The 6,567-nt window shown below is 45.1% G+C and overlaps 1 long non-coding RNA gene across 1 annotated transcript; it reads right to left on the bottom strand.

Annotated features, from left to right (window-relative positions):
- Positions 1–4,457: 4,457 nt before the first annotated feature.
- Positions 4,458–5,159, bottom strand: LOC122394415. The gene is made up of 3 exons (XR_006258861.1): positions 5,089–5,159; positions 4,668–4,792; positions 4,458–4,500 (listed from the first exon to the last, which is right to left on the bottom strand). It is a non-coding gene; the product is annotated as an uncharacterized LOC122394415 (long non-coding RNA).
- Positions 5,160–6,567: the final 1,408 nt, after the last annotated feature.

Consider the following 6,567-nt stretch of genomic DNA (forward strand, 5'->3'; position numbering starts at 1 on the left):
CCCAAACGACGTACAAGTCGGGACCTGTTAGAGCGTCATTGAGTAAGAATATTACTTTTTTAGGGTTGCTGATCACGAATATCCTGTTAGTTTTGATAATCAATGATGTTTTCATCCACTTAGGCCAGGTCAGGTCAGGTCAGATCAACCAATAGCGGTCCTGCCAGGTATTCGCAGTAGGTGTCAACGGCCTCTGACAGCTGCGTAGCATGTTACGAAGGCACCAAAACTACCTCGTAAATGTTCAAATGGTTGCTAAATTCGAAATTAGCACCAAAAACTAGATTAGAAACAAGTAAAACTCGCGAAAAGTGAAACGAGGTCATCAAAAGTCAATGACCTGACCTGACCTCTGGGTCACCTTGACAGCTGACACCCACCATAATGCATGGGACCAGCATCATATCACATGTTTGTACGCGTGAAAGTTGAAACCACGAAAGGACTGCAAGCGCGCGGCTAATGCGAGCCGACATACGCCGAATCGCAATGCCGGTCAAACATGGTCTAGATAAATAGATCACAGGTCAAAGGTCATTTGGGTCAGGATAATGAAATCTTAAGAGTAGATGTAGAATTGATAAACCTGAGGGCACTGAAAGTTTCGTCGCAATCAGCCACTGTTTACGCCAATTATTTGCGAAAAACCAAGGGGATCCATTCGACCGCCCCCTCGCCCACGTCGTATCGTGGCCCAGGAGCCGAGTTTAGACGAGGGGTGTTCAGACGGCTTACCCCCCCCCCCCCCCCCCCCGGCCCGGCTCGGTTGGCGCCGAGCACCGGGCCGGCCCGGCGCGGGCTAGAAACTAGAAAGTCCTTTTGTATGATTTCCGTCAGCAGTGTGTTAGTCAGACATAAAATGTCAATCTGTTTTGATTCCTGGAAAGCGTTGATTTGTTACAATTTCGCAGTCATCGACCATATAATGTGCAGATGGCAGATGATCATTTTGGGACGGACCAGAAACCCGGCCGTCCGCGTCTGCTCCGTTGACAGCCGTGTTGGACGGCTCAGAGTCCTGCTGTGGGCGGACGGTCATAGTGGACGTTCTACACGGCGGGGAGGTCCCCAGCGCGGCGTCCGGAGCGGTCAGCTGGTCACCATTCGCTCTCCCTTGGCACGGCGGGTGGGCCGGCGCCCGACCCACGCGCACCCGCGTCCCTGTCGCCTCGGAAGTGCCCGGAATGTTGACTTTAGCCGCCAGCAGCGTCCCCTGACCGTTGGGCCTCCCTCCAGCGGCTCCGGTTGTCATGGTTACTGGTAGGGGAGACGACGGATTCTAGAAGCTACTCCGCGCGGTAGGGGAGAACGGGGCCAGTTGAAACACGGGGTCAGATGAAACATGGCTTTATTTTCAACAGTATGCAACATATGGCGTTGCCGACACCACTGCGCATCCGCGCTCGACCACTTCCTTTGTCAACGGCGTTTGGGCGGCAAACGGACGGTAATTTTGATTTGACACTTGTTTTTGTGTTTTTGAGGGGCGTTTGGGAGAAAACGTTTTAATGAATATTTTGTGATATCTCATATACCTTTGTTTGCTGAAAGAAGAACTCCTGGCTCCGGAATAACACCTTATTTGGCCCTTCATTCAGCATGATGCCGTCCCTCCAGCTCGTTTGACATGTGCTTTACGGCGCGTGCGAGATGGCGGAAGCGGATGGGGTCAATTGAAACGCTTCTCTGAGGGTCAGTTGAAACAGGGCCACAGGCCGTTTCAATGGACCCCGGTGACCTTTGCAATGGTTATTGTTCAGGGGCTGTAAACATTAAAGGAAATAGTCCACCTTTGAAATGAGCTTTTAAACTGAAATAGTAGTTTAATAGAGCTCAATTTTTGACCCCTTTTTCTCCAGCCTCTTGCTTGAAAGCACACTATATGCCTGAGATATTTCTCATTTTCCTCATCCGCCCATTTTACCATAATCTATGTGCTTTATGTCACCTATTATGAGGAACTTTGCACTTTTAGCTTTCCAACGACCTATTGAATGTAGCATTTGGAAAAGTAAACCGGACAAAATATCTCCTTAAGAAAGTGGCCTTAAAGAGGAAAACATCCCATTGTTAAGAATAGGTGCAATTGACCCCATGGGCTGGTTCAACTGGCCCTCGCATCGGGGTCATTTGAAACGGGCGTAGAGCTGTTTTATAAGCATGCGTTTGGCAGCAAAATATGTTTGAAACATAATTTTATATATCTTAAAATAAAGCCAAAAGAGCTTATTTTTTCATGGCTGTGTGCATTTTTCGATATGACAACTAGATCTCGCTGTGCATGTCAATATATAAAAAGTGGTTCAACTGGCCCCGCTCTCCCCTACCATGCGTAGGAAATAAATTAGTTTAAATAAAATTGTGCAGAACTTGCGGTAGAAATGTAGAAAAAACGCATAGGTATCCTATAATCACCTACTGCAAAAATAATTATTATGTTGCTAAAATTAAGTTCTTAACATGGTATGGAAACTTCGGTTGGTATAATTAGGTACATAGGTAGGTCTAAGTTGAAGTGGCAGGCACCTTAATTGTATTCGATACATTATGTCTCCTCTCAATGAGTTTACTTAAACACTCACCTGGTTTCCTGGACAACAATGAGCATGAGCCTCGCCTGAAGCAAATCCAGATCCAGATCCAGCAACCGACACTAGCAGTCAAAATATTAGGATTTTTCTGTGCACCAATTGATGATGCCTCTTCGAATTCACGCCATAAAACTGCAGACCTTCCATGGTTTCGCAAGATATGGAATGCCGCACTTTATTTTCGCTCGTTGCATAGTCATACTTCAACTTTGGCTTCCACTCCTTGCACTTATTTGCACATATCCAACGTCTCACTCTCAAATGTTCCACGGCACATATACGCAACACCAAAGAGAAAGTCAGGGAAGACGCTAAGGATTAGACGGTGACCGCCTGTAGTTTCAAACCCTTCCAAACAGCTGACGCCAGACTGGCCTCAGTCCGCCAATCAGACGCTGGCTACCTCGCTGTCGGCGGTTCCCATTGGCCGCTCCCCCTCGGCTCTCGGTGGCTACCAGGGTGGCTACCCCGTGGCCGGAAGGTTGGGGTAATGCATTTTCCCAGCTCTATTTCTCTGTTACTTGCTCGAAGATTGCCACAAAAAGAGCAACGAAACGAATGACAAATCCCTCTTTTAATGTTTTTTTGGAAGAAAAGTCGTTAATAAATGCAAAAATATAGACTCCAAACTTACCACAAACTGATCGTATGATGAACAGATTTTGGTTTCGCATATCTAAGTCCAAGTACTTGTACTTGCTTGCTACCTAGATGTGTAAATGTTCGTGGCAGGAAAGTTGCCGAGCGTGTTACCTGAGACCGGCGCTATCTCAGGTAGCACACGACATCACTTTTCACTAAATTTGTTGACTGTGCACCTTTCTTTTGAAGATATGACAAAAACACTTGCTTTTTTACAGAGATAAGGAAATCAATGTTTGCTCTATATTCTAGCAAGATTTGTTCCTCTTTTCTAAAATGGCTTTGCCTTGAGTGGTTACCTGGCTTGTCAGTGAGAGACTTGAATTGGTTACCCACGGGTGTGGACGAGTTGGCGACTTTTATGACCTCTGCTGGTGGTGGTGCTGCCAATGCTGGCAGAGAGCCTAAAAGACGATAGATGTATTACCAGAGCCTAGACATTTGACTTTTGTTTAGTGGCAGCTTATTTCTTTGCAAAAAAGTCGGATATGTCAGATCATTGTAGTTCGTCACTTTTTACAAACGTCTTTTATGAATCAATTTTCTACAGCACGTCTACTCGATACTCTCCTCGATATTCTATATACGACTGGATACTCGATATGGAGAAGAATAAAGCACATGCCAAACGTCATGTTAAAAGCTATTCAATGAAATTATTGCCTACAAATGGGGTAAAAGTCCACTTGTGCTATCACAACATTCTTCAAACGTTCTCCAATTTCACATTGGACTTAAAGAGACCCTCCCACCTTCAAAAAAGTTTATGAATTGGCATGAAAGTGATGTCGCTCGGTTCAGAAAGAGCGAAAACGAATATCTACCAAATTTCACCAAAAAATATTCACCGGTTTTCAAGATATTAGACTTTTACTTTTGTTTACTTTTTTGGGATCTCCGCTGTTTCTAGCGACTTTATTTTAGAAGTGCGGCGTTTGCGGCAGATGCTGCGCGCAAATAGCATATACCACCGCGTGCTACAAAACATTTTAGTCAAACATTTAAAAATCGTTAGATATCTGCGCTGACGTCACACATTCAGAGGGGTATTCCTAAGCATTAGCCCCTCTGAATCAAAATGCTGCAATTTTGAAATTCAATATTTCCGATTTAAGGCATTTCTCGATGTTGTGAGTGCCGAAACCGGTAATTGTGAGCCAGGGACCCCATTTTGGCTATCTCAACTCAAATCTAATGTTAAGGTGGGAGGGTCCCTTTAATTACCACCCGAGGAGCGGTGTGGTGAACTTCGCCGTCTCAGCTGCACCTGAAATGAGATAGCTAAAATAATTGTTTTCATTAGATATATAAATTCCTGGATATGATTGAGAAATGGTATGATCAACAGCTTGCTTGTTGTCAAGTATAACTACAAAAGTAATTCCAGAGCATCAATTCCTCTCCCCCCCAAAAAAAAACCTTCCCGAAACTAACCTGTCTTGGGAGGCCTCTGATCCTGTGACGGGCGAGTGTGCGGCAGCTGAAATGCCGGACTGCCGGATTGGCTCCGGCGGTCGACGGCTCAGCTGCGCCAGAGCCGCACACCCGCCTCCGTCAACCTGCCGGTACAGTAAATGGACAGGTGATCATTCCAGATGATTTATGTATGACGTCATATGTATGTTACTAGTTTTACTTTAATTAGCACCATACACTACTGTATTACTATTACTACTAGCTACTGTAATTCTGACAACTGCATTATTGACATAGAGTAGTCTATGTTAGCATATATAACACAAAGAAGGACGTTATATATAAAAATACACGGGGACGGGACACGGGGAACGGAACACAGGTCATTGACCCAGGAAATTATGTGTATATCATAAGCAGATTCCGCTGGTGAACTCACGCCCGCTGGTGGTGGGCTTGGTCCTGAGGCCGGCGGTGCTGGTGGCGGTGCTGCCAATGCTGGCAGGGGGTCTGAAATAGATAGATAGGGTAGTGTGGGGTAATTTGAACATATTTTTACGTCTTCTCCGTTGTACCAAATTCCAGCTCAACCCTGGATGAAGAAAAACTGTTTCAGTAGCGCATGTGTCACTTGGTTTCACCATGCAAGCCTCATTTTTGGACGAGCCGAGCATACCTTGAATAGCATAGCATCACTTCTCCACCAAGTCACGGTGTGTTCAAATTGCCCCACCATGGGGTAATTTGAACATACTGCCTTTACCTGCCATAAAAACGATAGTCTCGCCAGCACCGATGTTGTTTGACCCATAAGCGAATAGGCAGAGCAATTCTAAACATACCATCATTTGAAAAATCAACACAACAACAAAAATAAGAGTTGCAGAGTATCAATATCTGCACACTGCACACCGGTCATTTGACAGAATTCGCCTCTCTTCAATTAACAGATCGTCTATCATCTCTGTTCGATAAAAACTCTACAAAACCTTACTTTATCTGTTATAGTGGTGCCAATCGGAACCTGGACATTCGGAGTTCCGATTCTTTATAACGTCCAATTTGGAATTGATTGCACAAAGGTATAGTAGTCTGGACAACGTTGGACGATGGCCTGCCACACTTAAGCATTTTTATCAAGTAATCGTGCGTAGCATTGATTGGCGAATGGAAAGCTTGTTAATTAACCCGGCAGTTGCTGGGGTATTTCGCCACCCACCGTTTGCTGGGGGGGGGGGCGTTAAACGCCCCCAGCCAATAACTCGAGAACCAATAGGCGCAGCGAAACGCACGAGGCGGCAAACGAAAGAGCGCGACGAGACGCTTCAGATGAGTACTTTAAAGTTGAATTTTGAGGTCACAGGTCGGGTCAAGGTCAGGTCAAACACCTGAAATCGGGCTTTCAGTAGCATGGACTTCAGGACTTCGCAATGGGCGCCTCTTGCCATAAACTCTGTCAAAACGGTGCACAATCCATCTTATAAGGCCTACAAGAGTGTCAGCTCCATATAGGGGTCAGTCAAGCATAGGTCAGGGTCAAGGTCAGGTCAACCGGGTAGGCACATATCCCCGAAAATCAAAACTGATATTCGCAGCCTGTGACACATGTTTTATAGGTAATTTGGGGCGTAGAACACGATGGTGACATTCATTTTATCATATGTGTACGTGTTTGACTCAAAAAGTTCAATTAAAGAAATTCATGTATCATGGTCGTGAAGTAGTCACGAAAAATTGCCAAGATTCAGTTCAAGATTTTGGAAAATGCGGAACGATAATCAATAATCGAAGATAGCCATTTGATTGCTCATGGTATTGGTAGTCTAATGGCGTTTACGGCATGTCTGTATGTCTATTCTGTGATTTTATATGATTTTTTTGAACATATGCCGTTTTTGGTCGAAAACTAAGAAATCAT

The sequence above is a fragment of the Amphibalanus amphitrite genome, unplaced genomic scaffold, assembly GCF_019059575.1.
Source record: "Amphibalanus amphitrite isolate SeventyFive unplaced genomic scaffold, NRLGWU_Aamphi_draft 000590F_arrow, whole genome shotgun sequence".
Lineage (NCBI taxonomy): Eukaryota > Metazoa > Arthropoda > Thecostraca > Balanomorpha > Balanidae > Amphibalanus > Amphibalanus amphitrite.